The sequence below is a fragment of the Dermacentor andersoni genome, chromosome 9, assembly GCF_023375885.2.
Source record: "Dermacentor andersoni chromosome 9, qqDerAnde1_hic_scaffold, whole genome shotgun sequence".
In the NCBI taxonomy this organism is placed as follows: Eukaryota; Metazoa; Arthropoda; class Arachnida; order Ixodida; family Ixodidae; genus Dermacentor; species Dermacentor andersoni.
In genome coordinates this window covers 130,775,897-130,785,526 of record NC_092822.1, presented here as the reverse complement: position 1 = coordinate 130,785,526, position 9,630 = coordinate 130,775,897, and positions in this window count along the sequence as shown.

Here is a 9,630-nt window from a genome sequence, read left to right as displayed (position 1 = left end):
ATCTGATAGCAAGACAAGGTAGAACACTATGGAAAAGCAAATACAATACTTTTCAAATACCTCAGAATCACATTAACGCTTACGCATTTTCCTTCTTCCCAAGAACCATTAAAGAATGGAATGAATTACCGGTGTTAACGCGAGAAAGCATCAGTGCGGAAGAATTTGAGAAGAACCTAAAGCAACATTGAAAGATGTACGCACGCATACTTTCTCACCCTTTTCTTGTTTTTTAGGGGGGGGGGGGTGTATAACCTTTTTTATTAACACTACATTCATAGTCATATTGATCGGAGTATCTGCAGAATATTTCGCTTATCAATCTTCTTTGTTCGTTTATGTTCACCTATTAAAACAATATTCATGTACTGCCTTAGTCATGTACTGTACTAATTCCCGAAATACAGCTATTGACTTGTGTTGTTTTTGTGCTATATGTAATATTGTAATACCATGTATTCTACTAATTGTTGAAGTGCTGCTTTGACCCACCCTGTAACTGGCGACAGGCCAACAGTATTAGTAAATAAATAAAGGGTTCCTATTTAATTATATTCCCAATCCAAATTCTCCCAAATATGTCACCATTGGTCATTTGGTCGAGACCAACCAATTTAGACGAACTGCTGGGACAACTCTTGAGTGACGGTGCCGGCCGAATATTTGTTACCGATATTATGCTGGTCGCACTGTTTTACCGCGAGAGCGTTAAGGGGCCAGTGTCGCAGAAAAACCGTTGTCGGCATGGCACGTCCTGCCTTGACCATCGCTTCGGCAAAAATCATTTCGAACCACGCATGCCTTCCACACAGCGCAAGAAAGTTCCTGAACGAACTGAATTTCCCAAGGTAAAATACGTTGGAAAAATCGTAAAGTACGACTTACACACAACCTACAGACATGATATCGTCGGATTGTAATTTGGATATACGAGAAAACATAATTCTGTTATGCAGGCACTGCAAACACAACCCCCTTTTTCTACGTTTCTACTAGTCATAGAGCGGCCATGGCCTACGAGATTTGCGCTCGCCGGCACGCGCATATCTCTAAGGCCATGGAACGGCGCGCCCGGTTCCTTCGAATAACTGTATATAACTGTTCGAATAACTGTATATGCTCCCGAAGGGAGCAGAGTTGCGCATAGGTCCGCCGCCGTGATTCAGCTCTGCAGCGAAGCCACTCCTCGCGCGCGCAGGAGCCAAATGCCGCGCGGTGTTCCGCCTTTTTCTCTAGTGGTCGCGAGCTACAAGCGCCAATTGTTCGCAGGCGCTTAGCAAAGGGCACTTCTTTATACAGGCTACGCTCGAACGAGTCATTCGTGCAGCCGGAGGGGGCGGGCTTCCAACCAACCGAAACTTTTCATGTATCTATGTAAACACGCATATACAAACACACATACGAACGTAAAAATAGGGGGTAGGACCGCCTTCGATTCCCCAAAATAAAATACTCCCGTGGCTCGAACAGCTCCAAAGTTCGCTCGCAAACGCGCAGAACGTTGCCACAAAAAGCGGTGCAATGATTTTCAGCATGCATATGAAGTTGTCTTATCATGGTCAGAAAGCAAGAAATGTTTTAAAGAGGGTTTAAAACTTCACACACGTAAGGTGGACACTTAGCGCATTTTGGCTGCCGAAACCAGCCGATTAATGACTGTCGCCAAGAGAGCTATCGTGCCTGCAGTTATGTCAGTGACCGTTAACAGAGCGCCATTTATCACTAACCATCGTTCACAACAGCTGCACGTTTTTGATACATGCGGTGCAGACACAGATTTAAGCGCATTTCAAAGGTTGACATGCGCACATTTTAAGCAAAGCTTACTTTTATTTACTATTTCTATTTAGTAGCAGCAAATCTGCAAGTAGAAAAAGATTCAAGATGCAAGAGCTTCTAGCTGCTCTGAACGCACGATCGACGGTCCACTGATTGCAATGGCGATGGTACTGACGGAAACGACGAGTTCGCATGAGTCGGCGATGCGCCCGTAAAGTTGGCTTCGCAGCGGCGCGGATCATTTGACGTCATTTTTCGCGCTCGGCCAATAGCGGTGCGAGCGGTGCCGGAAAAGTTATGCGCAACTCTGCTCCCTGCGGGAGCATATACAGGAACACTACCGCATGGTTGTGTAAACTTTGAGCTTGCTTTTGTTTGTGATTTCTGATTTTTTAGATTTTCAGTAATAATTTGGTAGTTTTCTTTTCTTCTCTCTATTCTCGTGTGCGCGGATGTATTTCGTATATATTTGGTTTTGCAGGGTAGTCAGAGCGTCCTTTCGCGCCTGATGCTTCCACACGTGCAGCCCGGTGGGAGGTTAAGGCTTTATAACGTTTAAATAATACTTTGGAAGTGCCACAACTTATAGGTATTAGTGGCTTTACTGTGTGTGCTTTGGTATCGGGAATATTATTTTGGTAGGAAAGTGAGCGCGTGGCCGTGTGGTTGAACACGTGCGAAAACTTTTCATGCCTTAAGTCTGTGCGGCATATATTGCACTTAGAACCTTGGTGAGAATTACTTTGCGACAGTTTAAGGATTTATATTCTGTGCGGATCGGCTTTTGCTAGAAGGTGCGTGCTCTGCATTATTGTAGAATTATAGTATTTGCATTAGAAAAAGCCATGCATTACATGGCAAGAAAGCCCGGAAAGCGTGCAATGTGCAGGGGGTCCTTCAAAGCAGACGAGGCGACGGATGTGAATGGAGAGGGAATTAAGTAAATCGGTACAAACTTTTACGTCGATGCTAGGCCGCAGAACATGGAGGCTTTCTAGGATGGGCTTGTCAAACAGGGGGAACAGGTCAAAAATAAGCTAAATATGGAGCGTGATGCATGGAAAGTAGCGGAAAAAAAGACTTCAAGCAGCTGAAGAAAAGCTGAACAGGGCCCCCATGGTCCTGACAATGAAACGCAGTCCCCGGACACGACAGGAGAGGGAGTGTCAGCAAAGCAGGTGGAATGTGTGAAACGTGCAAGGGGGTAGCTGGAAAAAGCGGCACCTACCTTGAGGCCGCCACACACACACAAAAAGCAGGAGCGCAGAGGTCAATGCCCCTTGTCAAGTCCGAATCACTCGTAAATGAACAAGGAGAAGCCGGGAGAGGTAGGACAGAGTGAAATGGTGATTATCGCCGACTACTGAAACCTGCCTAGGTCCTCAGAAGCAATTATGGACAGGCTGAAAGGCGATAAAAGAGTGGCGGTAGGGAGATTTCCAGGGTAGACACTCGGTTCTGTCATGGAGCGAGCAAAAGCATAGCTTGCGAAAGAGTCCCACGTGCGCAACCTTGTCATAGCAGCAGGTGGGGTAAAGGTCGTCCTAAACACGAAAGGGACAGGACTGGCCCAGCGCTTGGCGAAACGGGTAGATGACGTGTCCGATCTGTCCCCTCAGGTGCAGATTGTGGTGTGCATGGTGCCGGAGGTGCCTATACGTGACAGTCACGTACAAATAGCCATAGTGACTGCTAATGATGCGTTATGTAAAATGAGTCGGGAGAAAGGTTTCAAGGTTGTCGAAGTAAACAGGGAAGTGAGAAGGTGTGGTGGTATTGAAGGAGACGGGATCCACTTTAATTACAGCGTTCGACGAGAAATGGGCTGGTGATTTGCTGGTCGCACTGTTGCTTGTTTAGGGGGCCCACGGAGGCCAGAGTAGGCAGCAATGAAGAAGGTACCCTAAGACAACCTGACAATGGTATCGCCGTAAATAACCGAAAAAGCCAGAAAGCCAGAAAGAGAGCTCACCATGCGATAGGCTACATAAATATTCAGGGCGGCAGAAGAAGCTTCTAAAGAGGCTTAAGCTGGTGTTGTTGGAAAAGACGGTTAAGAAAAGCAATGGTGATGTGCTTTCCGCATTGTTCACTGTGAACACGCACAAGCCTGACTGCCCTATGAGAACCATAGTGACAGAAGAAGGCTCATGGCAGAAGCCTGCTGGAATGTTCTTGCAACGTTACTTGAATTCTCTTGCTACTGAGGACCCTTTAGGCATTGACAGTTCAAACGTAGTTATCGACGCCTTGAGATGGGAAGTGCAAGCAGCGAACACGGCCTTTTCTGTGAACATTGACTGAACTATATTATTCTATTCCACATAAAGAACTTTTTGTGGCAGTGCGGGAAGCTATTCGATGCCAAGGAGAGGCTTTTTTTCAAGGTAGTTGCGGCCTCTCGACTGAGAGTTTCATGAAACTTTTAACATTTTACTTCTCGGCTACTTATGTTAAATTAGATGGCAAGGCGTTTTCACAGAAGAATGGTATAGGGTCTAACGTTGCGGCGGTACTGTGCGGTATTTTCTTAGCGAAATTGGACAAGTCTCTTTCTGACACCATTACCCTGTTGCCCGTGTTTTTAGGTATGTTGATGATTTCCATGTTCTCTGAAATATCGGACGGAGTGATTGCCTCACTCACATCATTTACAGTATTTTATCAGTTCTTCGGCATTGCTCTCGACATCTTAGTTTTACCCACGAAGCACCACCAGAAAATTCCATCAGGGTTTTAGATTTGAAGTTTTCATACTCAAGGTCACAGTTGCTGGGCTTATAATCCAAGAACTAATAAGACGTTGCTACCATACCAATTCGCTCATTGGAAAGTGGTAAAGCGTGGCATAGCTTTTTTGTGCTTGTCGAATGCGGTGGAAAAGAATTGTACGCATCTAATGCAAGACAGTACCACCCCGCAGGAGAGAAGACTATTAGCGGCCGGCTATCCAGACTTTGATCACTTCAGTGGGTGGATCTGTGTTCGAGCGTTTGAAAATTAAAAACAGAGAGGATCGCGAAGTGTGAGACAAAATACAGAACTTAGTGGTTAAGCTATATATTGACACGTGTACTTATCTTTATCGGGCAACCACGTTTCGCCGCCTAACAAATGTAATCGCACAGCATGGGACGCGCCTGCATGTATCCGAAGTTTCTGGAAAGTTATCGATGCTTCTATCCGCTGTCTGTTGTCGCCGAGACTTATGTTATCTGATTTTATCACCTGACGCGAATGGTGTAGAACTTTGTGGAAGGCACGCGGGTCCGAACGATTAGTCTGGAACATTCGACGACTGCTCTATAAAAGCCGACCCGCTTGACCCGCAGATCAGATTTTCGACGATCACCGACTGTGTTCGCCGCTTTCGTTGTGCTATAAGTGTAGCCTGTTTTGTGGGCACAGGTTCGCCCAATAAAAGCTAGTTTTGTAGTCCACCGTACTGCTTCTTTCTTCACCGTCACTACCACGTGACAATATATATATATATATATATATATATATATATATATATATATATATATATATATATATATGTATACACGTGACATTTTAAACAGATTGAAAAAGTTATGCGGCAAGAAACGACGTCAGATTGGTTTTTCTGTGCCTCGTAAGTTTGAAAAAAACTTTTCGTGAGGATCTCGTAGCACAGTTCGCGAAAGAGTACGTGCAATACAGAGCATGTCGCGAAGCACCGCACGTGCGACACATGTGTATTGTGCAGTATTCATTTGATATGTGGTAGAGATAACATAGGACAAACCGGTCGCTGTTGAACGATCGGATCCGTGAGCATGCAAATCTAATACCCACAGGCATAGGAGGTAATCTTCCGCTATGTCTATGTCTGCTTTTCGATTTTTTCTACTTTCGAATTTGCTGGAATTACCTAGTATAACCATCTACCAACTAGCCCAATAAGCCACTCTCATGGAGACCAACAAAAACAAAGGTCACAATAGGGGGTCAGAAAACTTGGCTATGGAAATTCATCGTGTTCTTTTTCCTTTTCTTTTTTAACCTAGCTAAGACAGTATAATAGCAAGAGCTTGGTGGCGCACCCCACCCCCCATTCTAAAGGGGACGCTCATAGCATCCATCCATCCAGCGTGGCCCACGGAAGAGGGCGTGTTTCTACCATAAAGCTCGCCTTAGTGCGTAGCGTTCGCCGCCAGCGTTTTGCGGTATACATCACGGTTACATAAGCTGCAGTGGCCGGGAAGCATGAGAAACAGTCAGGATTCCGTGAAGGATATTAGCGTTCCCGTTTTAAATACGAAGCTTAAGCGTCCTCCAAATTTTGGGGTCTGTGTGCAACTTTTTTCTTTTGATATAAATTTACTGCCCAGCCAGGTAACATGGTGTAAAACTAAAATGCCAGCACGCGCTCAAATCGGAGTACGGAGCGCTTGGGGGACAAAAATTATGGTATTGTACAATCGTAAATTCCCCGGTCATGTACTTTGGCCTTTGAAATCGAAGATAACGCGCTGAACCATAAATATGGGAAACAACTCACGCGGCCTTGATTTCTTTAGTGGGGTACCGCTGAAGTGGTGTTGAGTCTGGAAACTCTGTTCATGCAACTGACGCCTCTCTTTCTAATCAAATATGTAAAGAAGCTCATGCACGGGACCTTGTAGCCAACAAATAGTTATCAGGGCATGTGGGATTATTTTCACCTTACCCTATTTTCAAAGAAAAATGTATTTCCATAAAGCCTCCAAGTGCAAGCACAAGGACTGTACAACAAATACCATCGGGTGAAAGTGGCACTGAGCCACGCACTGATTACCTTCTTTAAATGATTCGATAATTTTTGCGCCCTTGTTTTGATTTTTAGCCCACTCAATTGATTCATCGTAACAATCATTGCAAGGCCATGAATAAGAAGATCGGTGGGACATGAATCGAGAAGGGAGGCGGGGCGTTTGGAAAGTTTCCACTTCACTAAGAAGGCAGGTGGGGTCCCCGAAGGCCAGAATGTAAGGAATCCCTGTTAATCAACGTAGCTGATTCTCAGATCTATGTAGACACAGGAGGTGTATTTAGGCATTCCTGTTATAAGGGAAAGCGGTACGCGTAGCTCGGGCTATAAATAAAGGATTCGATTTGGGGGAGCATGCAACACGCCCACTAAGACTATTGGTGACTCCAGAATCTCTTTCTTGTGCTGGCAACACTGCCCAAACAAGTAAAGGCGGCTGCGTTCTATGTTCACGGCGGCTATCTTGTTTGTGCTGTGTTCAAGTTTCTCGTTTGTGGTGTAGTACCGAGATGTTTCCTCGAATCCGAAAGGTTCCCTATTGGTAATTACTTTATTTTGATCGGTCTCAATGATTTCGACGACGAAATCGCGGAAATCATTGCACTTTGCTTGCGAATGTCCGGCCTGCCTATCGAGCCGCAACGATCTTTTTTAAAAACAATGTGCCTTTGAAGCGAGTCGGAGATTAAAGAAGGAAATCTTTGTGTATAGCGGGCCTCAGAAAGGTGCAAACACTTGTTCGCTGCTCTGCTCCACTGCTACAGGTACTATTCTTGATCATTTTCGATTTCATAGCCAATTCCGTACTGCGACTCGTGTTGCATCACACAATATATAGGCAGTGAGAAGAGGTTTATTAGCGGCTCCTCATAGAAAGGGCACAGCGACCGGCCACGGCGAGGCAGCCGGCGAGGCGAGAGCTACCCCAGGCGGAGATACAAGTGGCTGACCTGACTGGCGGGCCGTTTGAGTGCTGTACAGTGCGCGTACGCATCGGGGGCGTGGACACTTCTATCGCCTGTGTGTATGTCCGACCCTGCCAGCCTTGGGACCCCTCCTGCCTGCTGCGTTTGGCTAGACACCTTGGCAAAGACTTCGTCCTCTGTGGCGATTTCAATGCCCACCACACAGCCTGGGGTGGCCGGCACTGCTGTCCTCATGGCAAGGCACTATGGGATGCTGCTGACCAACTCGGCCTGTAGATTCTAAACACTGGCGCCCCCACTTTCATCCGGCGCGGAGCTCGTCCAACACAGACGGCAATTGACCTGAGCCTGACCACAGAGGACTGCCGGTACAGCTGGGAGACGCTTCCTGACACCTGGGGTTCCGACCATCTGCCCCTGCTCCTGACTCCTTTTCGTGGCAAGTCCCCCAGGAGCAGAGAGTGCCTCACAGCCAACTGGAAGGCCTTCCGGGAGCTCTGCCGGCAGGCGGACAACGACGGGGATCTGTTGCAGATGATCGTGGAGTGCGGCCATGCCGCTACCATACGCTCTACTGTCCCAGAGGGTAAACCAGTTCCGGATATACGCCATTTAAAACTGCGAGCTGCTCGGCGCCATGTGGAACGCAGGGCCCGGCGCACCATGCTTCCGGAACAATGGACGGCCTACCGCGGCGTGGATGCTGTCTGCCGCCGCCACGCCCGACGACGCAGACGGCAAAGCTGGGAGAGCCTCTGCTCCACCATCAGTCGCAATCCAGATGGTGCTCGAGCTTGGCGCCTGCTAAGGTCACTGATGGATGCTCCAAGCGCGCAACGCCAGTCCTTAACCGTGGCCGTCCTCGTGGGCATCAGCGAGCGGGCCCTGGTCGAGCGCCTAGCCGACCGGTTTGTTGAGAGGTCTACAGTCCCGCAGATCCTGCCCTCGACGGTCGCCACAAGACGCTGCCTCCCTCCCTGCCACCATCCAGAGTGGGTGGCAGCACAGATCTCCGCCCTATGCAGCGAGCCTCTGCGCATGCACGAGCTCGAGTCGGCGCTAGCTCTCACACGACGACGGAGTGCTCCAGGAGCCGACGGGATAACCTGTCAGATGCTGCGTAACCTTGCAGAGCCACAACGGGTACGACTCCTGGAGCAGTTCAACTCCTACTGGAGCACCGGGGTCCTGCCTGAGAGCTGGCTAACGGCTGTGGTGGTGCCTATGCTGAAGCGACGGAAGCCTGCGACTTCGCTGTCCTCCTATAGGCCAGTCTCCCTTACCTCTGCAGCATGCAAGCTGATGGAGAAGATGGCCCTATCACGGCTCGAATGGATAGCTGCCCAGCACAAGTACTTTGCAGAACAGCAATCTGGCTTCAGGCCAAAGCGCTCAACGGCGGACTCCATCGCAGATGTGGTGGCCACTCTGGAGGATGCCAGGGGCAGTGGGGATGTCGCCATGCTGCTGCCCCTGGACGTCCAGAGTGCCTTTGACCGGCTGCCGCACGAGGTGATCGAGGCAGCACTGGACTGCTTAGGCGTCACCGGATGTCTCCGGGGCTTCATCTCTGCCTTCCTGGTGAGCCGGAGTTTTCGTGTACGGGTAGGCAAGGTGCTCAGCGATCCCAGAGACATCACCTCCGGTGTCCCGCAGGGATCAGTGCTGAGCCCTTTCCTCTTCAACCTGGCACTGGCAGGACTCGCAGCAGCACTACCGGCTGACAGCCGCTACCCAGTCTGCTGCGCTATCTACGCAGATGACGTGGCGCTGTGGATACGAGGACCCAGGAGAAGCATCGCTGCCATCCGGGGCTCTCTACAGAGGGCATTAGAAGCGGTCATCTCCTTCCTCGGTGGCATTGGCCTCTCTGTGTCCCCGGCAAAGACAGAGGCACTACTTGTACACCCGCTAGCCTCCGCACGCCTCTACGTGAAACAGCTGCGCATTGCAAACACCACCGTCCCATGGAAGCGGCAGGTCACGTATTTAGGCCTAACCATTGATCATCGGCTCTCCTGGATTCCTGCTATCAAGGCTGTCACCTCCAAAGTCCGAAGAGTCCAGGGGGCAGTGAGCAAGATGCAGCAGCGTGGTCGGGGCTGCACCGTTAAGTGGGCGCTGCGGATGAACCAAGCGGCGGCCACATCC